This window comes from Ailuropoda melanoleuca, chromosome 6 (assembly GCF_002007445.2).
Source record: "Ailuropoda melanoleuca isolate Jingjing chromosome 6, ASM200744v2, whole genome shotgun sequence".
Taxonomy (NCBI): domain Eukaryota; kingdom Metazoa; phylum Chordata; class Mammalia; order Carnivora; family Ursidae; genus Ailuropoda; species Ailuropoda melanoleuca.
The window spans coordinates 26,232,320-26,257,208 of NC_048223.1; the positions used below are offsets into that span (position 1 = coordinate 26,232,320).

General features: G+C 41.1%; 1 protein-coding gene across 1 annotated transcript in view; it reads left to right on the forward strand.

Annotated features, from left to right (window-relative positions):
- RARB (retinoic acid receptor beta) overlaps positions 1–24,889 on the forward strand; it is a 729,907-nt gene that overhangs the window by 12,498 nt on the left and 692,520 nt on the right. Inside the window, exon 2 of the mRNA XM_034662078.1 lies at positions 19,817–19,893. The gene's annotated coding sequence lies outside the window, so the exon portion shown is untranslated. The remainder of the gene's footprint in view (positions 1–19,816; positions 19,894–24,889) is intronic.

Here is a 24,889-nt window from a genome sequence, read left to right on the forward strand (position 1 = left end):
TACGACTTTCCAGCCAAGCCCTTGAATATGGGCAATATACACATGTTCTCTGAGCTTCAGATTCCCTTTGTAGGAAAGAGAAATCTAAGTTCCTAACTCACAATGAGTTTCAAAGGATTGCTTGAGGGATATATAAATACTTTTTATAGATTTGGAATCTAAATGGCTAGTATTTGCTACTATCTCTATTCTTTGATCCGGCATGAGTAAGAGGAAAGAAAAATGTGACGATGACAGCCAGCACAGCCACTACTGAATCATTTTAATAATGATTTGTATAATATTTTAATAAATATTTATTGAGCATCTATTCTGTTTCAGCTATACTAGGTGCAGGGGATAAAAACAAAACAAACAAATGCAAACTAATTACACAGTGCTTTTTGGAAGTCATGTTCTAGCTAGGAAGAGAAACATCATAATACACACTGATTCAGATTCTTGCCAGGTTTTTTGGAGAGCAATAGGGCAGTAGTGTGGGGGAGGGAATCCAGGAAGGCATCCTAAATGAAATAACAGTACAATATTTTTTGGCGAGAGATCGGTATCCAGGAGATGTTCTTTTTTAGGTTTATTTATTTATTTTAGACAGAGAGAACAGCAGGGAGGGGCAGATGGAGAAAGAAAAAGGGAGGGAGAGAGAGTCTTAAGCAGACTCCGTGCGGATCACAGAACCATATGCTGGATATCATGACCCTGAGATCATGACCTGGGCCAAAACCAAGAGCCCGAATCTTAACTGACTGTGGCACTCAGGCACCTGTCCAAGAAAAGATAAAAACAACCAAACTAAACCAAATGTGTCCCTATTTGCTTTCTCAAACTTCAGATACTATATATTTAATAGAGCGAATCCATGGACATAGTCCCAGTTTTTCCACATACGGTCCTATTTCTAAAAATACTATGTAAGATTTAAAAATACAATTAGAGGGGTCCCTGGGTGGCTCAGTTGGTTGAGTGTCTGCCTTCTGCTCAGGTCATGATCCTGGGGCCCTGGGATGGAGCTCTGCATCGGGCTCCCTGCTCAGGGGGAATCTGCTTCTCTCTCTCCCCCTGGCCCTGCTTGTGATCTCTTTCTCTTGAATAAATAAATAAAATCTTTGAAAAAACAAAATAAAAATACAATTAGGAGAAAAAAGGAATTTACCTGCCATAGCCCTAGTGATAACATCAACATAGACTGTACATAAAATTGCATACACAAACCCTGTTCTTCAGTCTTAGCACGTGGCCAAATGCTTGTAATTGGTCAGAACTGCTGCTTAGATGAGGGCTACTGTAACCTTGGTAAGCTACAATAGTGAATCAGAAAGTCCTTACTTAGTGGAGGATATTCTAGAAGGTGTGTTGTAGTTTTCAGGACTGTAAAATACTGTACAGGATTTTAGTAAGGTGAAGCTCAGAACTAGATTTCAAAGAAAAAAAAAATCAAACCAAATTTATAGTAACCCCTTACATCAAAACTGGATGCTATGCTCATATTTTAGATGAGTAGAAAGATTAGACCAACAGGAGGTAAGTTAATTATGTAATTCTAATCCTAATAGTCTTTTTTTAATATAGCAAATAACAATACAATGGTTTACTATTAACGAAATCCTTAGCAAACATTTTGTAATTTTAAATAGGAGTTTTATACCAACTAATGATAATGATTGTACAGCAGGGTTAGAAAGTATAGAAATGCTAGAAATCATTACTTTGAGCTTATTAATGCATATATTTTGTGTATTTTATATCTATTGTCTGTTATATTATTATGTGGAGCTAATACATAAAATTATATATGAAAGATCCTATTAAAATATGGCACTTTTGGAGTTTTAATAACCAGAAGACAGAAAATACATTCCAGGACCCTTGTTTTTAATTGATGCAGTCTGTTTTTGTGCTCCAAAGGCCTAATGATGCATTAACAATTGTCCATTTTTGTTGGTTCGATTTTCTATTGAGCAACATTCCTGAGAGTAATAGAATGAAGTAGGGAGGGACAAGATTGAGGACTGCCCAAGCCTGGCTACAGTTATGGAAATAAGCAAATGATGGGAAATAATTCAGGTTATTTTCATTTTTAGTTCTTATCAGAGAGTATTTAGATATAAAGCATTGGAAACCATCCCATTATAAATTCAAAGCTATAGTTGGATCAGCATATTAAAAAGTACTTCAGAATGAAATTATTTTATCATTTTGAGTTCTTTATTTTCCTTATGGAATAATAAATGCCAATTGGGCTGCAAATTATAGAGGATTATCTTCTCTCCTTTTAAGAGTTAGTAATATGAATATTATTTTGTGGGGGCATTTGATTTGGGGATTAAGGGAGTGACCTTATTAGCACCAGACTCCCTTGGCCAATAATCTCATGACTATGAGATATATATTAAATCCTTTTCTGTTTATATTCTTTGGCAGGCCATTATTCATTGTTATTGTGGAAATTTTGTTAAGTAATAGTTCTCTTGAGAAATCATGGGTGCTTTTTCGAGGTCACGATTTCCTATGAGCTTAAAGAGTGGGCTATCCATCCTCTCTTCAGTTAAGAATCCACTCTGTACCCATTTTCTTTAACACGTGCTTTATTTGTAAGGTTTCTGACATTCCTTTCTTCCGAGAACTTAAGAGTGATATATCACACGCTTTATTTTGTGAAGTAAAATTGATTAGAGGAAACAATAAATATAACTCTTTGCATGAAACTCAATATATTTTGAATACTGTGCTGGGCTGCCAGAGCAGCCCATGCGGCCATTCTCCGGAGAATGCTGGGCTGTGCCAGAGGCCTCCCGGTAAACAGTCCTCACAGGATTTCTTCTTATGGTGGAAAGAATTTCACCCTTGACCTTTTACTATTATTGTTTTGCTCCGACATGACAAAAATCCATCACTTCTAGATATTGATACCCGTTCATTGCTGTCAAGTTATTGCCAGAACGGGAAAACCAGCTAATTTGGGGTGTGTGGGGTGTGTGTGTGTGTGTGTGTTCAACATCTATCTGGAGGTTTTAATGGTAGTTGTGTTTTAAAAATTGGATTAATTGAACAATGCTGCTGAACAGAAGATCACATATTAGATTTTACTGAGTTTCAAGGGTCACGTGAAGGCAGCTCCCATTTCTAAATCTGTGACACTTCAAACAATCTGTTCCTAGACAGAAGTCAGCCTGAATGGATGAGGGGACAACAGAAGGCAGCAGGTAAAGCACGTATTTTAAAAGATAGGGAGATTTCATTTCAAATCTTCTCTTTAGTCCTTCCAAGCTGGGACACAGACAAGTTGCTTCACTGCTCTGAATTTAAGTTTGTTCACCTGTAAAAGAGATGTAGCGGCACCTACCTGTGAGAATATGTTGAATTTACATATAGGCAAAGTACCTGGCACCTTATAGGCTCATTATACTGTGAACTCCATACGCTCATTTCCTTCGTGGGCGCATGTCGGCTTGAGTCCAATATATACCTCCTGCCTGCTAGTCCAACAAAGCGGCTAGATCACACCAGCCTGAAAATTAAGTAAGTGGTTGACTTCTCTAAGTAGGGTCCTCACGTAAGCAGCATCAGCGCCACCTGGGAGCTTGTTAGAAACGGAGACCCCCTGGCCCCGCCACAGACCTGCTGAATCAGAACCTGCAGGCCCCCCAGGGATCGTGTGCGCAGCAAAGTTGGAGAAGCACTGGGATTGACCATGACATCTCTCTCCTGGCAAAGTCGATCCGCTGTGCTATTTGCTGTTCATCCCCCCCCCATTTTTTCACCTGTTGTTTTGGTGCTGTTTGGGGGGATAGGTATTCTCCTGGCACTGGTCCCTTGGGGCACATCCGATTGCGCTCACACCTCCGTACACATCAGTGGAACGTCCCTCAGCAGAGGGCCTGGCACAAGTAGAACCTCAATAAATGTTTATTGAGTGAAATAAAACAGCCCCCCGTCAGACAGGCAGACTCTCCCATCTGTTCTGCAGACGCACAGCAGCCCTAGAAGGGCCTGGAGAGAGATGAATGTGCTTGAGGTCTTTGCCAGGAGGCATTACCCAGACCCAGTGGGGAGGAGGGGTGTGTACACTGCTATCCTTTCCAGGAGATCTGCTGAGGTTCCGAAAGCCTGTCAAATGTGTGCAGCCAGAACAAAGGACAGGGAGCTTCCTTTCTTTTTCATTTCCCTTGCCTGGCAAAGCTCATGCCACAGTGCTTTGGGAGCAGTTAGCTTACCATGCTAGTCTTTCTTGCTCATGAGGGACAAAAGAGTGGGTACAGTGGCAGTGCACCAGGTCATTTTTTCCTACTCCTGTGACTAACTGGTCTAGGTCTCAGAATGTCTCTACTGACTTCAAACCATGAAGCTGCTGGTTGACAGGCGGGCATGGGCTATGGTGGCCGTAGCAGAAGCTGGAAAGCCGATCTTACCCAGAGAGAGATGGAATGGCTGAAGAAGAGCTTGCTCTCTGGGGCACCGTGAGACACAGGAAGCTGTGGCCTCTTCAGGATTTGGCAAATGAATTATATTGCTGTGACAATTGTCTTGGACAAATCAAACATGGCGCCATCCTGGTCTATCAAATTGAGATAAATATATTGAGATCAGGTTTTGTCGACTTAAACCCAGAGTGTATTTCTGTGGAGTTCACACACCAAGGTCCCTGGACCCATGAGATCTGGAACCTGCTTCCTCAGTGGTTAGTGTTCTACCACTCCTCTGTTCCTGTTCCCAAGGCCAGTCTTGGCAAAACTGTCAGGCAGGAGGCTTCTTTTTGGAGCCATCCCACCTCACTTTCTGACTCTGCTCAGTTTTAGAAACCTGGTGAGCTCAGAATGACAAATGTCTTCCTCTTCAGCAAACTCCTCCTCCATCCTCCCTGCAGAATCTCTCTCCCTGTTCTTCTGTCCATCAAACTCCCATTTGCCCAGGGTGGCCAACCCCAGTGTGGAGTTAGGAGGAAAACAATAAGATTAACATACATTCAAGAGTAAAATCTCCTAATCCTTTTAAGGACATCTTTCCTTTTTAACCTGGATGGAATCTTTATTCATGGGAATTTGCAATGATCAGAGTGACATTTAAAGAAGCATATAGCAGATTTTTAGGTAAAGGGGACACTGATTGGTATCGTCTTGTGGCTAATACCACCTACAAACAGACAAAGGACCCTATTTCAGTTGGTTAATAAAATTAACTTTATGGAATATGTAGGTAACAGTGTAATGGCAGCATACCTGGACTGGGGAGGTAAGAAGATTGCTGCATGCACCCCTTCAGGGACCCAAGCTGACAAAGCCTCTGCCATCTTCCATACCTGGTTTGCTAGGTTGCCCTGGATATTGGCATCCGTTTGGCAGTTGGGGCAAGAGAGGGGATCAGGCATGGCAAGGATTCATGGGGTACAACAGCATGCCTTCTGCTCACTTTCCATTGTTAAAAATTGAATCCCATGGCCATGCTCATCTGCAAAGGAGGCTGGGAAATGCAGCCTCACTGGGTGCCAGATTTGGTGTTTGTCCATTCATCCTTGCTGCTGTACATGTAGGAAGTGCTCTGATCCTTTTTGCCTCTTTCTCCTGTGACTCCTCAGAGAGGTTTGACATTCCCTCCCCCTCTTGAGAGGCAATTCTCTGCAACAGAAAGCCCCCCTCCACCCACCTGAAGAACAAAAATAGAATCTTGGCATGCCACATTTTGATGGTTGCCAGCAGTTAATCCAGACTCAATTTCCTGTATTTCACAAGGATGTTGTGAGAATTAATGAATTATTTTAAGTGATTATCATCCCTTTTATCGTTGTCTTTGTCCTGTGCTATTACAGCTTATACAATGCAGGCAGACTTATACAATACCTCAGTTAAAGGCACAGAGCTTTTTTATTACCCTACCTGCCATAGGAGGAAGCAGGGATGCACGTAGGTCAAAAGGCATTTAAAAATTTTTTTAAAGCTTTATTTATTTATTTTTAATAATATGGTGGCACAGTCGGTTAAACAACTGACTCTTGATTTGGGTTCAGGTCGTGATCTCGGGGGTGTGAGATCCGAGCCTTGTTGTGGGGCTCAGAGCTTATTTGTCCCTCTTCCTCTACTACTCCCCTGCTTGCTTATCTCTCTCTCCTTCGAATTTATTTATTTATTTAAGAGAGAGAGAGAGAGAGAGAGAGCAGGGAGGAGGGGCAGAAGGAGAGAGGGTCTTAAGTAGACTCTTTGCTGAGCATAGAGCCCAACTCGGAGCTCGATCCCACAACCCTGAGATCACAACTTGAGCCGAAACCAAGAGTCAGAAGCTTAACCGACTGTACCACCCAGGCTCCCCTAAAAGACATATTCTGTCTGATACAATCAGGTTTCTCCTGCATGCAACATTCTTTCCATTATTATAATTTTTAAAAAGCTAGAATCTTATGGAAAGGAAAAATAAGACAAAAATGATTGTATATCTTTTATTTATTTTTTTTTTTTATTTCTGTGCTGGCTCTGGGATCTGCCTGCTGGGTGACTTTGGGCAAGTTAATTAGCTACTCTGTGTCTCAAGTTCCCTAATCTGTAAAATGGGACTAATCACCTCTTGGGTTGTTTTGTGGAGTGAATAAGGTAATAGATGTTAAGTATTTAAGATAATATCTTGAACATAACATGTGCTTTGTAAATATTAGCTATTACTATTTTTTTAAAGATCTATTTATTTGAGAGAGAGAGAGAGAGCATGCATGAGCACTATATATATTTTAATTCCAGGAGAATTGGTATCTAGTGCAGGGAATCCAAAGAAGAAATTATAGGGTATGTGGCCTTGTGTTGCTGGCAAAAGTGAAGAGGAGGTAGAAAATGTCGCAGCAGCATTACCTATCTGCAGGTGGGAACATGCTGTTTTTTAGTAAGCTATTCAGATAGGAATCAAACCTTCCCATGAGCCACAGCCAAGAAATGCTGCCCCTCCTTCGGGAGGGACAGAAACTTTTGCAAAGAGCAGGGATTTCTAGGTCTGCCTACGGGCACTGACTGTGTCCAGATTTCCTTAGTGGGCTATGGTGTCTTCCCCTGAGTGGTTGCCTCCCTGGAGAGACGAGAAGGACCTTCCGTTGCTTGAGCCAGTGTACGTGCTCCTTCACGATCAGCAATGGAGTTTTCTTTTTTTTTTCTATTTTTCTTATTTTACATTAGTTTAATATCTAAGTAACTATATACAGTATATGAATTCCAGTGCATGTACTATTTTGCATTCCATAATATCTAATGGTATGGTTTGTGTCTATATAAATATACTTCCAACATATTGACATATTTGAAATATTTTTTAGAACAGTTTTAGGTTCTCAGCAAATTGAGCAGAAGGTATAGAGAGTTCTCATATACCCCTTCTACACATTTACCACCTCCTTCACCAACACCCCACACCAGCATGGTACATATTTGTTACAGCTAATGAGCCAAATTGACGCGTTGTTAATACCCAAAGCCTATAAGATTCACTGTTGGTGTTGCACATTCTATAAGTTTTGACAAATGTTTTATGAAATGGAGTTTTCTGTTCTTGGTGTTGAAGGTGAGCTGTTTTAGCCCTTCCCACCAATGAATCTATGTAGTTGTGAGAAAACAAACTATTTTCTTCTATGGTTGAAATTCAAAAAAATTAAAAAAATAAAAGGAAAAAAGGCATAGAATCCAGGCTCAGAGGACATTAAACAGTTGTATTTATATATAAGATGCAGATTTAACAACCTCTTAACAGTCCCTCTATCAGTGCTTCTCCAAATTTATTGTGCAAACAAATCACTAGGAGATCTTGGTAAAATATGGATCCTGACTCAGCAGGTCTGCCGTGGGGACTGAGATTCTGCATTTCTAAAACGCTCCCGTTTGATTTGGAGGCTGCTGGCCCGGACCCACACTTTGAGTAGCAGAATGTTACATTGCTTTGTTGTTGGGGTATGTTTTGTTTGGTGAACAGGACATGGAATAGAAGTAGCTGTTTCTCCCAGAATGGAGAAGCTGGGACCCTTTAGAACCATGGTTCACTAAGTACGAGCCCAGTAAGTCACCACGTGCATTACTGGGGAGCATTTTAGGAAGGCAAAATGTTATGCCCCTCCCCAGATTTCCTTAATCAGATGGCCAGAGGGTGGGCCCCATCTGTCTGTTTACAAGCCCTGGGGGTGATTCTGACATAAAGTTTGAGAACCATTGCAGGAGAGCAGCTGACCCTAGCTTTGAAAGGCCTGGTGATGATGTCAGCAATCCTATAGAATGGCTCTAGGCACCTAGAGCATGTCTCCTGGTCTCTTTCTGCTCAGTTTCAAATTGAATTCCTTGGATTATTACATCCATGTTATTACATTCTTCAAAGTCATAGCCTTTTATATGAATCCTTCCCTCCTTGTTTTGCATTCTTTATGTGGGGACCACACAAAAGCAAATGTACCTCCGAAATAAAGCCTGGGAAATTATTTCAGGGTATAGTGATCTCCAAGGGGCTGTGAGTCTTAAGTCTCTGCCGAGAACCCCCTTTGATTGTGGTATTGGGACCAATTGTCCAGGTTGGCTTGAGCCTGAGGGGTTTCCCACAGCATAGGACTGTCAGTATTTATGCCAGGTCCCGGATGATGGGTCACCCTAGTTGTGAGCTATTGTTGTTCCAGCTTTAAAGTGCGATTCACCTGGAGGTTCTGTTAAAATGCAAGCTCTGCTGATTCAGTACTTCTAGGTTGGAGCTGGACAGTCTGCATTTCCAACAAGCCCCCAGGTGACATCCTGCTGCTGATCTGTGGACCACACTTGGGCACCAAGTCAGTATATCAACCTTGGAATACAGAACTGGCCTGTATGCAGATAAAGCAGGGTATCTCATAGCCACTTATACCACAGATGGGCTCCTTGGCCCTGACAAAGTCAAAGAAAATTTTGGAGCCATCTACAAAGCTTTAGGATTGTGGGTTTTGCCTACAAATATAGAGTATCAACACATCTCTACCTTTTTGGGCTATGGTTCTTTAACCCATCAAATCCAATACCCTTTTAAAAAAATTGTTCTTTATAAGGGCAGTTGACTGCTGTTTGCCCATGAATAGAACATTGTCAAGCCTACTGTTTTCTCAGTTTGAGTACTACTTACTAATTTTCCTAGTTTGGGCTAAGCATCTGCAAATGACCTGGGTATATCTGTCATTTTCGGTCTTGTCTCTGCCTCACAAATGGTTCATTTGCCCTTCAGTTTACAGCTGTGGTCGACCACAGCGTCTTTTGCTATTTTCAGGGTTTCTGCTTTTCAGCATAATGAGTTTTGTTTTATCCATACCCCCTTTACTAATTGCAACACAGCAGCACATTCTATATCCCATCTGTTTCCATGATTGATTGTCTTTTACTTCAGAGTGTCCTAGAGAGTTATTAAAAAAAAAATCAGGCTTCAGTGTGACCTTTAAGATCATCATAAATTGTGTTTGTATCTAAGTATACTAGTCTACACATTATGACCACCCAAAGCACAAGAAATAATTTATTTGCTGTTGACTACGTGATTTCTCCTTACTCTTCACTCTGGACAGGCACACACTGAGCCTTTTTGCCTTGTTATGTCTTCTTCATTCTGCTCATATCCTCCCATAATTAGTGTTCTTGTCTACACACTTCATCTTTTCGTTGATGAAGAGAGGTGGTGCCTATGGCAGAGCTTAGTAATGGCTCTTAAGAAGCTGCTGGTCGTGAGTTCCGGTAATGTATAAAGTTGTTTTGATGTATAGTTAATTCTCATTGTTCATGGTAGTTATGGTCTATAAAAACACCTCAAATCCTGAATTAGTGAATACTGAACAGTTGCCCTAGGAGAAGTATAGGATTAGGTTCCTGATCTATGGTCACAACATTTTCATCAGCTAATTAAATGCATAACCTTGTGTTACATGTGCTTCTGTTTAAAGACAGCTTCTTAAATATATATTGTTGATTAATTAACATTGAACCCATGGCCAGCAGCACTATAACTCATGCCTGAACGAAGCTCATCTAATATGTGTATTTTCTCTGCGAGACTCATCGTAACCTTTTTGTACTTAGGACCATTAGACAGCACATAACACTGGGCTTGGGAGCCATTTTCAACAGCAAAATCAACCAAAAGCACACAGAATGTGAAAATCATGGCACTAAAAAGACCATGAAAAGTATATTTGTTTACTGTATGGGAGGTGAAACAGTAAGGCAGAATATTGCATGTGTGACATCAAATAATGTTGTGCATATGGTGTCTCAAATTTTGGCCATATNATCAAATAATGTTGTGCATATGGTGTCTCAAATTTTGGCCATATTCACAATGACCACAGAAGTGCCATAAGTATTGATTTGGGGGTTACAATTACAAATAAATTTTAGCAAGTAGGCAAATTCCCAAATATGGACCCTATGAATAATGAAGATGGACGTACATTGTCATACAACCATACTCTTCATAGCTGCCTCTGTGTAGTCTATGAAAAGGCAAGAATTCATTGATTCTACTTTCACTTAGAGGGGTAAAGGCATTTGCCTTCAACCATTGAACAACTGCTGGAAGCATGTTGGTAGAGACCTGCCTCTTATGTAAATAAAGGTACATCCTCGCCTTGGCAGTGACTTAGCATATACAGTATGTATATACAGTGTATACAGGGCCCTCATTTATGAACAAACATGGCATCAGGCTTTTTTCAGGTACCATGTGTAAGGTACTAAGGTCAGTGCATGGATCCCTGTGTCTCAAGGAGCTTTCAATGCCCATGAGAAAGGAGGCTCAAATATAACATGGTAAACACTCAGAGCCTAATGGATGGTACAGACAAAAGGTGTTAGAGAATTTCAAAACCAGCAAGGGTTGGCTAGTTTTTGTCTCCTGTCAGAGCAAAGTTCCACATCTGTCCTTTTACTATAGTGTCCCAGTGCCTAGCATATAGTAGGGGTTCAAAATTATTTATTGAATGAACATGAAAGTGTTAGAGCTGGTGTCTTAGGGTCTTACATAGATCAGTTTCCCAAATTCTGCTTGATAGGTTTCCATGGGATATTTATAAAGTAGAATTATATTTCACAAATCAATGGATTATGCTTAACACTTGTAGACTTTTAGCAGTCTAGCACATAGGAATCACCTGGGGGAGATTATTACAATGCAGATTCTGATCAATAGGTTAGGAATGAGGCTTGAAATTCTATATTTAGTTTGCCTCCCCTCAAACATTTTATTATAAAAAAATTCAAATATACAGGGAAGGTTAAAAGAATTTTACAGTGAATATCTATGCATCCAACATCCATATTTTACATATTTTGTTTTTGCTTTGTCACATATCTAGCTATCCATACCTTTACTCAGTCATTTTCTCATTCATTAATCTATCTTTTTTTTTATGCATTTCAAAGTAAATTGAAGACATCAGTGCATTTATCCCTCAATACTTCAGCCTGCATAACTTTAGCTAGAGTTGTGTTTATGTTTCTAGACATGACTTTTTAATTGGCTTGGGTAGCAGTTTCTTTATGTATAAAATTATAGGGTGGAGCTAACCTTTCAGGTGAAATTTCTGTGGTTTTGTGAGAACTTAATGCCTGGCTTAGTTAGAGGGGTTAAAAGGGGGGACAAGTTAAGAATAAACCCTAAGTGTTGAACCTTGGGGCCAGGAAGATTTTATTGGAACACAGCCATACTCACGCATTTGTAATAGTCTCACCATGCTTTCATGCTGCCATGGTGGAGGGGAGTAGTTGTGAGAGAGAGGCCAAAATGTTTACAACCTGGACATTTGAATACATTTGCTGATTCCTGTTGTAAAGAAATAAAAATTTTTATGCAGACTGGGAGGGATCTGGAAATGAGAAAAATGATAAATAAAAAAAAATATTGGCAGAGTTGGCAGAGGAGAATGGGATAACCCAAGTTCTAGAGAATTCAGATGTAAATTCACCTGTAAATAAGATTCCTCTCTAAGGTCTGTTTTTTCTCCCCCAATTTTTTCTTTAATTGAGAAAGATAGAAACGATAGTGATTCAAGGTCCATCAGTCAACTTATGCTAATGTGTGCTGTAACAAATGGACCTCAAATCCCTATGGCTTTCAACAGTAGCTCTGCTTGCCCTCCGTAGGTCACCTTTGGTTCTGCTCCACGTTGTCCTCTCTCTGGACTCAGGTGACAGTCTCCACCATGTGAGCCAGTCTTGTGATAGTGCAGAAAGAGAGGGACAAGACATTAACTGACTTAAAACTTCTGCTTAGAAAGGACACATATCACCTTCCCTTACATTTCGTTGGCCATGCGGGAGGATCTGGGTTCAACAGGATGAGGCTCTCTAACACTCCTCCAGGGAGAGGAAGCAGATGAATACGGAGAGTAGTGCACTCTTTCTTACAGCGTAATAGAGTCAAGAGATTTTTGTCATTGTTTAAAGAACATAGCTTTACTCCGCTTGGAGGCAGAGGGAAGAAACACAGAAAGAAGGAGTGTTTTCTGAATGATAAAGATCCCCTGTTGTTACTCATGGTAGGGGCACATTTTCAGCTGGGTTTTTTGAGGTTCCGTGTCTGTGGGTTAGACCTGGGAGTCTATACTAGTCCGGGTTAATGATCTAGGACATAGGCATCATTGGGGGAGATTGTTACAATACAGATTCTGATCTGTAGGTTAGGAATGAGGCTTGAAATCCTGCATTTCTAACAAGTTCCTGGGGGATGCTGATGCTACCAGTCTGTGGACCATACTTTGAGTAGTAACAACGATTTTCATCACCAGATATTCTAAAGCCAAATGGGGAAACAGGTATTCATTAACAAACCATCCGGATCAAACAGGTGAAATAATGGATCCAAAGGGAATAAAGGTAACCAATCTGAAATGTTGAACATTTCTGGTCATTGTTCAGAGCATCACCAAGGCAGAGAAGAACCAGGTATCCGGAGAGCAGGATGACCTTTCAAATGCTGATGAAGGGATCACTTAGAGTCATGACTGGTGGTAGGGGACTGGGCAGACCAAGAGGTGTGGCCAGGNCAGGTGAAATAATGGATCCAAAGGGAATAAAGGTAACCAATCTGAAATGTTGAACATTTCTGGTCATTGTTCAGAGCATCACCAAGGCAGAGAAGAACCAGGTATCCGGAGAGCAGGATGACCTTTCAAATGCTGATGAAGGGATCACTTGAGTCATGACTGGTGGTAGGGGACTGGGCAGACCAAGAGGTGTGGCCAGAAAAGAGTGAGTTATAGATTTTGAGCTAGAGCAGTTCCACCCAGTGACTTTGGCCATCACCATTCTATCAACAGCCTCTTTGTAATGGAATGTGAGTCAGAGGAAACATCAATATTTTTCAGTCACAGATGGGACTTCAGAAACCAGCAATAAATGTCTTCTGAGCACTCACACATGAATAGCAGTTTTGTCAGAATTCATATCTTTAGATAGCGGCAGAGGATTCAGTACAGTTAATAAAAACCGTTCACTTTCACTGCTATGAAGTATGTTTCATTTGAGTTTTGATTGTCGTAAATATCTTGCTGGTTAAATCAGAAGCAAGACTATAACTTTGCGATTTGATGATGGAAGACAATAATTTGAGGTAAAAATTCTACTCCAGAACTTCAGGATTGTTCCTTTGAAGGAACATCTGTAGTTATTAGGAAGAGCTGATTTTATTGTTTATTGATTCCTCTTTTTAATGACAGTGACAGAAGTGCTCTGGCCATGATTAGCAAGATAAAGCCCATGCTTATATTTCAAATAAGTCTTGGCTTTTGTAGGAATCGCTGTTGTATTTAGGTGTTGTCACACACATCCTGTGTTGTATTCAGACTGCCACCTGCTTGCTAGGTTTCCATGGGCTCATGTTTAAACTCTCTGAGCTTTATTTCTTTACTTGTAAATTATGCGTGATATTACGTTAATGATAGGCTAACAGTAATTATTTATTTATATATTTTTAAAGATTTTATTATTTATTTGAGAGAGTATGAGCGGGGGAGGGGCAGAGATACAAGCAGACTCCCCGCTGAGTGAGTCGCCCCATGATATGGGGCTCCATCCCAGGACCCTGAGATCATGACCTGAGCTGAAAGGCAGACGCTTAACCCACTGAGCCACCCAGGTGCTCCAGGGCTAACAGTAATATATTTAAAGGACACTACAGAGCCCTCAATGAATGCCAGCTGTAGTTTTATATTCATGGTACAAATTTGAAATCACTCTTATTTCAACATTTAGAGTGAACTGTGTATATGGCTATAATAAAAAAAATAGGCAATGGCAAATATTGGACAGGATACGGAAAAACTGTAACCCTCCTCCATTGCTGGTGGGATTTTAATATAGTACAGCCACTTTGGAAAAAAGTCTGGCATTTAAAAAAAAATGTTAAACATAGATTTACCATATGACCCAGAAATTCTACTTCTAGGAATCTACCCAAGTGAAATGAAAATATGTTTACAAAAGCCTTGTGTGCCAATGTTCGTAGCAGCATTATTCGTAATAGAAAAAACAAAACAACTGTCCATCAACTGGTGAATGGATAAACAAATCATAATACATCTATACGATGAACACTGTTTGGCAATAAAAAGGAATGAAGTACTGCTCTATGCTACAGCATGGATGAACTTCCAAAACAATATGCTAAATGCAAGAAGCCAGACACAAAAGATCACATACTGCATGATTCCATTTATGTAGCATTCCCATAAAAGGCAAATCTGTGGAGACAGCGAGTAGATTAGGAGTTGACTGGCTCTGGCAGGGGGTGCCAGTGGGTAACTGCACATGGGCTCGAGGTTTCTCTTTGGAAATGGTCTAAAATTAGATAGTGATGATAAGTGCACAGCTCTGCACATTTACCAAAAATCGTTGCATTGAACGCTGAATTCCATAGCATGTAAATTATAACTGAGTAGTGCTGTTTTTTAAATAAAGTGTGAACTGTGTTCATTTTTTAAGCTTTTGATTATTTCTGGGTGGATTCTCCTTGTAAGACGAGGACGATCAATGAAACAGTCTCTCGCTCTCGGACTTGAGGTGGATTCTGGAGCCATCGTGAATGCTTCAGCTTTCTTCACTCAGTAGGAAGCGCTTTGGCTTTTCAGGACAGCAAGCTGAACCGCCAAACTAATAGCCTGCAGACACTAGCTGAGATGGTCACATCTGCAAACAATAGTAAGTCCGGTCAGTAAATGCAGATCAATAACCTGGCTGATGATTCCACCTACGTAAAAAGAGATTTTTAAGATGGAGTGTCTTGACTCTAGCCATTAAACTTCCCATTCACCAGTTCTTCATTAAATGCCTGTCTTAACCAGGGCAATTGAGGCTAAGATATCAGACATTTTTGAGTTATGGAGATCACCTGCTTCATTTTTGGCCTTGGGCACAGGATAAAAGGAACTGGATTGAATAGTCCCCCGGAAAATGATGTAAGGAGAGGTCATTGACAGCACCTGGAAGATACCATCTCGGAACAACTGCTGTAGATGTGGTTATGGAAGTGCAAGCATATTCAAGAAGACACACCAAGTCCCATTGTGTGAGGTCAAATGCTAGGGACCTCATTCAAGCATCAGATTTAAGACCTAGGTGTGTGTTTGTGTGTGTGTGTGTGTGTGTGTGTGTGAGAGAGAGAGAGAGAATTTTCTGGCCTAATTTTTTGAAAATGGGAATTGCTTGACAGGTAGTTGTAGAACCACGTAGTTCCATCATAAATAGAAAGTTCAGAGACTTGGGTGTGACGATTTCTTTCTTTTGTAGGGATCTCATTGTGGGGATGCAATCCAAGCATTCTCCTGGCCCACAGACAAACACCTGAACTTCATCAGACTTCTTTGGTTGGTAGTAAACGAGCTGAGGAGTCCATAGGAGTAGAAGGCGTCCCAAAGTTGTGGCCAAAACAGCAACAAAGAAAAACAACTCTGGTTTCTCAGGGTGCATTATGAGGATCACTGGTAGCAGAATCACCTTGCTGGGGGTTGGAAAGTGTGGGTATCTTATTAAAAAATTAGAAACGTGAATGACCATAGTATGCCATGCTCTGTTCCTCGCTTGAGTAGAGACCAAGGTCCCTGTTTCATGGAGTGCTCATGCTACTAAATTGTTCTCCAACCATAGACCCTGAACCAACAGCATCTCCTTTACTTGGGTACTTAGAAATGTACAGTTTCTGGCCTTACATTCGACTACCTAACAAATCAGACACTTTGAGGTTGCAGCCTAACAATACAAATGCTAACAAGCCCTCTAGGTGTTGACCCGGTGTAAGTGTTTGAGAAGCACTCTTGAAGGGCGGGGCTTCTCAACCTCAGCGCTGTTGACGTTTGGGCTGGAAAACTCTTTGTTGCAGGGCTGTTCTGAGAAGTGTAGGATTTTTTGCACAAGAGATGCCAAGTAGCTATCCACCCTAGTATTGATAATAAGAACTGTCACCAGACAGTGTGAACTGTCCCAGGCTGGGGGTGGGGGTGGGAGCAGAATCATCCTAGGTGAGAACCAATGCCTTAGGGCAAGGCTGTTCAAGATGGCCTGCTGACTGCTACTATTAGCATCACTTCCATCAAATCTCTGGGGGTGAAGTGAGGAAGCCACGTTTTAAAAAGTCCTTGTGGTGATTCCGATGCTGCTAAGGTTTGAGAACTACCATCCTAGTGGAAGAGATAGACACATGTAAATCATTCAGAGTGAAGAGTGTGCTACACAGAAGGTCTGGAAGAAGTGTCTTCACTTTATCCGCTGAACATCTTTCAAAAGGATGGGGAAGACAGGGAAGGAGGACAGGGTGCTGCCCGGGAGGGAAATATTGTAATTTAAATAATATGATCATGTAAGGTCTCATTGAGAAGGTGATTGATCAGAGTGGAGGAATTGAAGAGTGAGGGAAGACAGAATGGGTAAGAATGCTCCAGGCATTGAGAAGGGAAAGAGCAAAGGCCCTGGGGCAAGTGTATGTCTAGTAGGTTCAGAAGCTAGTAGGTAGCCCAGGGTGACCAAGTGGAGGAGTCTGGGAGAAGAGTAGTTAGAAAACAAGTGAGAGAAATAATAAATGAATGAATGAATGAATGAGTCAGTGAATGAATGAATGAATTTACCTGTTTGTGGCCTTGACTTCTGTATATACAAGCTATGTGGCTTTGAGTATATTCTGTGGTCTTTTTGAATCTCAGCTTTCTCTTTTTTAAAGGAGAATTAATACTTATTTCCTATAGGTCTGCTCTGAAAAATAAAATGCTCAAATGATGGTAAACTTTTGAGAGGGTTGGCAGATTACATTGCTTATAGTATGTGATCAATAAATTTTATATGTGTCATAAAAAATGAAACAGAGCCTAGAAAAATTTAGACCTACCATATCTGAATCTCTGTGGTGGACACTGGTAATCTGCACTTGTAGTAAGTCCCGCCAAGTGATTCTTGAATATGTACACTATTTTGAGACTCTTTATTTTGCTCATATGCAGTATTTGTAACCTGGTCACCATGGATTATTTCAAATGCCTTGGCAGTAGAATTTTCCAGGTGTGAATATTAACACATAAGTTTCCAGGGCCTTCCTAAAAAGAAACCAAATTGTAGACCAACATGGCATGCTCGGGATTACATAGAGGGGCTTTAACTTCATGGTGAAGCTTCCTGGGGTGAACATTCAGAGGATGACTCCAGGGGAACTGATCCCTTTTTGGTTTGCTCCAGCCAATCAACAATATTAAGAAATAGAAATGCTTCCTGATCCACTGTGCAATGAAAATAACTGTGAGGTAACTAAGGTATTATGTCCACCATGATGTCCCTGAGGTTGGTACAGTTATCCGAGCAAAAGATTCCTTGTACCCAGTTATCTAAGTTTTTGTTTGTTTGCTTGCTTGTACTCAACTCACCTCTCCCTGATGAGTTGCCTGTCTATGTCATTAGGCTTTGGTAACTTAATATGATAACCTTGAACTTCTGTAACATCTTTCCTCTTAAAGGCTCAGTGTTTGGGGGCCATTTTCAGTTTTTAAAAATAAGCTATTCTTCAATATGTTACTCTCCGGTTATTTTGCTCCACCTTATTTGCCTTAGGGAACCTCAGAGATTAAATCTTACCAAATCCTGAAGCTGCTGCGATTTGAACTGCTAGGTTTTTCTGCCTTAATTTCCCCTCTGTGAGTTCAAGAGGTCAGACATAGTCTGAGGCAATACTTAAGGAGTCTGTATCTTGAAAAAGCAATTGGATTAGTTGGGTTGAATCTCTTTCCTTTTTTTCCACATTGAAATGATGGGGTGGGAGAGTGTCAAGTTGAGTTTTAAACTGATTTATTTGGTAGATAAAATGCACCAAAGCTGAAGAGGAAATGCCTTCTCATTATTTAGTGGCTGAGCCGCACCTGAGAGTTCATGATGATGCCAAGAGTGGAAGTTAAAGCACCCAGTTTTTGGTCACTTAATTCACATGTACATGAGAAGAATTATAAATCAATTATGATACTCAGTAAGATATATACCCAAGCAATTTAAGGAAGTTAAAAAAGTCAAGGATGTTGCAGTTTGTCTTCTATCTATTGGACTATTGTTAGTTTTAATACCTTCTTGTTGCAGGCCCAATGAATATTTAATTTATTACACCTCCTATTTCACCAACTGGAGAACTGAGGATTCAGGATTTTTTGGTCTGTTCCAAAGCTTTCATCGGCTTTCACCTTCCAGGGTGAGGCACAGCACAGTCACCAAGCTTTTTCCCCACTGTGTCCACCAAGAAACATTTTCAATTAAAGTTGCTCCTGGGATTGTCAGGAAAAAAAAAGGACACCCCATTAAGTTAGAATTTCAGATAAACAATGAGTACATTTTTCGTGCACGTAGTTTCCATGCACTATTTGGGATATACAAATCTATTTGTTGTTTACCTGAAACAACAAATCTGAACATTTAATTGGGGAGCACTTGAGTTTGATTTGTTAAATCTGGCAACCCCAGTGCCTTCTCTTGGGATTGGTGTTATTGGACTTCAGGAATATCCAATGTGGTTATTAAGCCTCCATCGAAGGGAATCTTGGAGACAAGCTATTTGGCTTCTCTACCAGAAGGAAATTAAGATCAAATTATATTCTCTGAATAAAAGACAATTTAGAACCTAAGCCTTCATTTTTTGAGGAAAAGCTAGGGTCAAAAACTATTGTCATGTTTCCCTGAAGGGGTGAGGCAGGAATTAGAGGTATTTCTCCCTAGGCCCTCAGACTAATACTATTGTGTGAAAAATGAAGAAACCAGGAAGATCACTACATGTCTGTCTTTTGCTTTTTTAAATTTTCATGGGTCTGGGTCACAGCTGAACGTTTTTGCAATCTACTTTCAATTTGCCATGGGGTCAAAGGACCATTCTAGATGTGGCTGCACCATTATAACACTTATCACCTGTGTGAGTTCTTTTGCATACCGAAGTGCCTTAGTTACACCTGAGCCGGGTTAACATAAAGCTTAGCACAGGCAGGCGCATGCGCCCTCGCTAGCTTTCCTCTCTCTTGGCGTTCATGGCTTCAGGGGAGAGAGTCCGGCTTGGTTTGAGATTTAGCAAAGCGGCTTGGTGGTTTCTTCTCATCATGACAAGGATAAATGGAAAAGGAGGTATTGTGAAGCAGGCAAAGGCTTGGAATAATCAAACCCTCTTTTTTGGGGGGTGCCTGGGTGGCTCAGTCATTAGGTATCTGCCTTTGGCTCATGTCATGATCCCAGGGCTCAGGGAATCTGCTTTTCCCTCTCCCTCTGCCCTGCTTGTGCTCTTTCTCAAATAAATCTTTAAAACCTACTTTTTTTCTGCATTGTTGTTTAAGACTACTAACTCGAAGTATCTGTTTTTACAGAATCCTGAATATTACCGTGAAGTGACGGTCACCCGTCCTTTTCATCTAGAACTGATCTCAGGATCTACAGAGGAGAGGTATGTTCAGATTTACTCCTTTTGAACTCCTTAATACTCTTATTAGAAGCTACGTTCCATAATTCCCTTTGTAATCTGCCTTATCTGGCTTCTGGAGTATTTATTTTGATTAATCGCTTTGATCCATGGTAATAATTTCTTGCCAGGAAAAGCTCAGAGGAAAGAATTGATGTGCTGTTCTATGTTGAAGTGTCTCCTAAAGCAACGTGGGTTAAACAGCATTGAGTTTGTTGAAGTTGGGGAAGGGAGTTGCCACTGATAAAGGGAGGACGGATACTGGGGGGACGTGTTTTGTTAGAGCTTTGTGATAAAATATGAACTGAGTTTTCCTCACAACTCCTATGTAGTTGCAATAAACAGTTTAACATTAAAATGACTGCAGGCGTCCTGTGACTGTTCTCACTTGGAAGGGAAACAAAACAGCATTTTCTCACTTCAGAGGATTTTGGTTTCAAATTGTGATATTTTGGCTGTTCTAAAAAAGATGTAGAAATCTAAATTTTGGGGGGTTTACCAGGTCCTACAAAATCCTAAACTCAACTGATATCCGTCTGCTAAATCATAAAATTTTCCTAGGGTGAAATATGCAAAGATAACAAACTCTGAAACATGAGCTTTATATATTCGGTGCTGGGGGTGGGAGGGCTCGAAAGTTTAGAGTCAATGTTTGCAAACTTCCGTAAAGGGACCAGATAGTAAATATTTTTGGCTCTGTGGGCCTTATGGTTTCCCTTACTCAATCCTGCCATCGTAGAAGGGAAGCCGTTTTAGACCATATATGAGTGAATGAGTGCAGACACTGAAATTTGATGTTGGTATTCTCATGTGTCCTGAAATTTTACTTTGCTTATTGTGTTTTGTTACATGGTTTTGTTTTCATGTTCCGCTCAAAAGCTAGATTTGGGCTTAGTTTGCAGTTTGCCCGGCCCCTGCTTTAGTTCACTAAAACAAGGCAAGGTCTCTTATAAATCTCTGCTTGCTTTGTCTCTTACGAAACTCTGTAACGTTGCAGAAACCTTATGCTATGCTCACGTCTTAGTAATGGTTTCCCAAGAAATGGGCCCAAGGCAGGGAGAGTGGTGCCTCACAGGGTCGGACAGCATCTCCTCACCTGTGCCTTATTGGAGAAGCAAGTCTCAACTATTGAAGACACCTGGGGGGTCCTGGCTGTTGATACTGTGAAGTCTAGGAACAAACCTTGTGCGTCTGGGCTGTTCTGCCTTCCCAGACAGTGGCCTTTCACCTGTTTTCACCTTCATTTAGCCTTGTTTTATCTCTTAACCCAGTTAGCAGAACTTTAGAGAGTTGTAAGCTTGGCCCCTGCTTTTCAACATAGCAGAAGGTCATAAGGCAGAAGGTTTCTTTTATATTCCATTTTTGTTTCTCTGTGATTAAAGGGTTTGATTTCAAACACTTCACAAGGATTGTTTGAACATGGATCTGCCTCAACGTAGGCAAACGCAAGTGTAAGAAACTAACAAACCCATGGACCCCCCCATCCTTTATTCTCTACACATAATAGATCTACTGGGGCATGATAATTGAAAGAGTTCTTTACAAAGGAAATAACTGTAAGCAGTCCTCAAATGTTTTCTTAAAATCACTGAAGCTTTCTCTAAATAATACTCTCTGAACATTGAAAATAAGATATTTAAAAATCGAAAGCATCACTTCCTTATGTGAATAATGTGCTGTGTGACCTTAGATAGGTTACTTGCCCTCTCTGTACCCGACTTCAGTAAAATGAAGAACTTGAGCCATGTGACTTGAAAGGGCTCCTTGTGTACCCTTAGAAAGATGAGCTGGTAGAGAATAGGGTGTAAGCTTTTCATAATCGCCAAGTAGAAGAGCATTATTTTCTCACCATGGTGTTATGGGCGTAATTGTGTTCCTCCAAAACTAATATATTGAAGTCCCAATCCCTCAGTACCTCAAAATGGGACCATATCTGGGGACCGGGCTTTTAAAGAGGCAGTTAAGGTGGAGTGAGATCACATGGGTGTGCCCTAACCCAGGTGACAGTATTTGGAGATAGGCCTTCAAAGACGGGATTAAATGAGACCAATAGGGTGGGGGCCTAATCCAGTAAGCTTGGTGTTCTTATTAGCTCCTAGGGACGCTCTAGGACCAGGTGAAGGCCATGTGAGGACACCCAAGAAAGCTACTTACAGCCAAGGGGAGGGGCCTCAGGGGGAAGCCAGAACTGCTAACACCTTGCTATTCAAGCCTCTAGAATTGTGAGAATTAAATCTCTTAAGTCACCCAGTAGGTGTTATTTTGTTAGGACATTCTCACCACGGTAATATACGTGGTGTTGCAAAGGATGTGTGCAGGGGCGCCCTCCCTGAGCTGACCTCATGAGGCAGAGACAGTGTGAACTTCGTTCCCTCCCTATTCCTTTCTCCAGCTCAGCTCATGCTCCGGAGCACAGAGTGGAGTTGGGGTTGAAAGCTGAGGTGATTGGATTGTGTGAGCCTTACTGGCATTCTTTGAAAAAAAAAAAATGCTCAGGGTCCTGGATATCAATAAAAGATAAAATCTTAATCTGTTGTGAGTGTATTTTTCATATGTCTTAGAATTCAGAGTTAAACTTATTTCTTCTATTGGCCAAATACTATTTCATACCAGTATTGATCTAGAAAAGCAGTTCCCCGATGTCTTAGTCTGACTCCTTCATACTCTTCAGGCACAGAGGACCTCAAAGCTCTTTTATATGTGGGGTATGGCTATAGATATGTACTGTATTAGAAACTAAGAAGAGAAATTTGCTTACTGCTTCATTTTAGAATAAGCCTATTAAGTTAACATAAATAACAGTTATGAAAAAGCATTTTCCCAAAGCAAAAATGAGAAGCATAACCTTTTCTCTACACTTTTGTAAGTTTTAGTGTCCAGCTTAGTAGAAGGTAGCTGGATCTGCCTATCTGCTTCTGCCTTCAAGCCGTTGCGATGTCCCTTATACCAGGTTCCAGAAAACCGCGGTATACCCAAGAGTGTGAGGAAAGGCAAGTGCTGCCCTAGTATTAGGAAAGTAGTTAAGATTTCATACGTGTCCTGTACAGCCCTATTCCGACTTGCTAGATCAGTCTGAGAACCTGTGATAGGGTAGTATAACAAGAAAAAGTGGTTTATGGTTTCTCTAGGAAAACTTGATTGCTGGGCACCTGGGTGGCTCAGTCAAATGTCTGCCTTTGGCTCAGGTCATGATCCCAGAGTCCCAGAATTGAGCCCCATGTCTGCTTCTCCCTCTGACCTTTCTCCCTCTGGTGCTTTCTCTCTCACGTTCTCTCTCTTAATAAAATCTTTAGTGAGGAAAACAAACAAAAAAACTTGATTGCTTGCCCTGTTGACCAGGCATAGATTGCTCCGTGTGGTTGTCTTTTTAAAATTGTGACCTAAAAATGATTGTCAGCTGAACATTTTTAAAAATGTAAGTGAACAACTCAAAATTAGTACTGCTGCTTATGTAGTACACGTACGGCCTGCACAGCTTAAAGGCATGGCTGAAGAGAGAAATGAAGGCAAAGCGGAACTGGTGCTTGGGACCCACAGGGCCCATAAGGTGTGGTAGGGTTTTCGTTTTCTGTACTTGATCTATATATGCATTTACCTACTCATAGGCTCTGCCTCCACCAGCCACGTGCTTGAGGCTACTAAACACTGCAGTGTTTAAAAAATCTAAGGCAGAGAATTAGAGCTGTGTGGCTTTTCATCTTACAGATGAGAAAATGAATGTCCAGATGGGTTAGATGCATTGCTTAGGATTATCCAACTGAGAAGGCCAGCACTTGACATAGGAAAGACCTTGTTTTTTCACGATACTGTGCTATCTATACCTGCACCACTGTCCACAGCCAGCTCAGCGTCCCAAGGTGAAGGTAATTGTGAACTAAATCATGATGGTAGATTCCAAGGGTGGTCATTCAGCTATGTAGAGACTCGTGAAGGCTGGAGTCAGGTGAGAAAAATACTAGGACTTCGGTGGATTTGGGGCCAACTTTGAAGTGTCCAGAGGGATTGGATGGGAACAGATTAAATAACCACAGTGGAAAGAATTTGGGAAAAGGCACAGGGCAGGTGGCCAGAAAGAATAGCCTTGTGGGGCACCTGGGTGGCTCAGTCAGTTAAGCATCTGCCTTTGGCTCAGGTCATAATCCTGGGGTCCTGCGACGGAGTCCTGTATCGGGCTCCCTGCTCAGCAGGGAGTCTGCCTCTCCTTCTCCCCTTTCCCCCTGCTCGTGTTCATGCTCTCTCAGAATCTTAAAAAAAAAAAAAAGGGGGGGGGCAGCCTTATGAACACTGGAGATGAGATGGGGAGGAGGAGTCGTGCGTGTCACGTGGTGGGGTGGTAGCAGTTATACCCTCTCTGAATCTAAGCTTCCATTTGTGAGGTGCCTCATCTGACAGGGATGGCAGATAAGTGGCTCATACCCAGGGCTTAACAAGGATTCCACCCCAAATTTTGTTCGTTTAACTCCATCAATGAACCAACTGAGCTAACTAGCCGCAGATGTTGTTTATAACCGGAGGAATTCATGTGAGTTTGGTGATGACACTTCCCTGTCTATAAAATGCTGATAGTTAAACAGTGATACTGTGTGCAGCCCTTGGAATCTCTATCTTGAGAGGCAGTTCTTAAGTGTAATGGTTTAATGGTCATTTAGCATGATGGGCCTTCGGAGTGTAATATCATTTGCCTGCCAGTTAAAAATGAACGCTTCTCCGTGGGAAGTCAAAGATCATGTCAGCATAACTTGGGTTAGGTGAAGGAGCGCATTAAGATGTGAATGCTAAAACAGAGAATGGGGAATAAAATCTCATGTATGCTGAGCCTGTTCATAAACCCAGTGTAATTAAAGACCACCACTAATTCCTACGAAATGGGGAATACACTCTGAATTGGTGAGAAGTTTGCCTTATTTTTAAAGAAATGATGCTTGATTATCTTGTCTGTTCTGTCCCCAAACTAATCCTTTCCTAATCTAATTCAATAAGG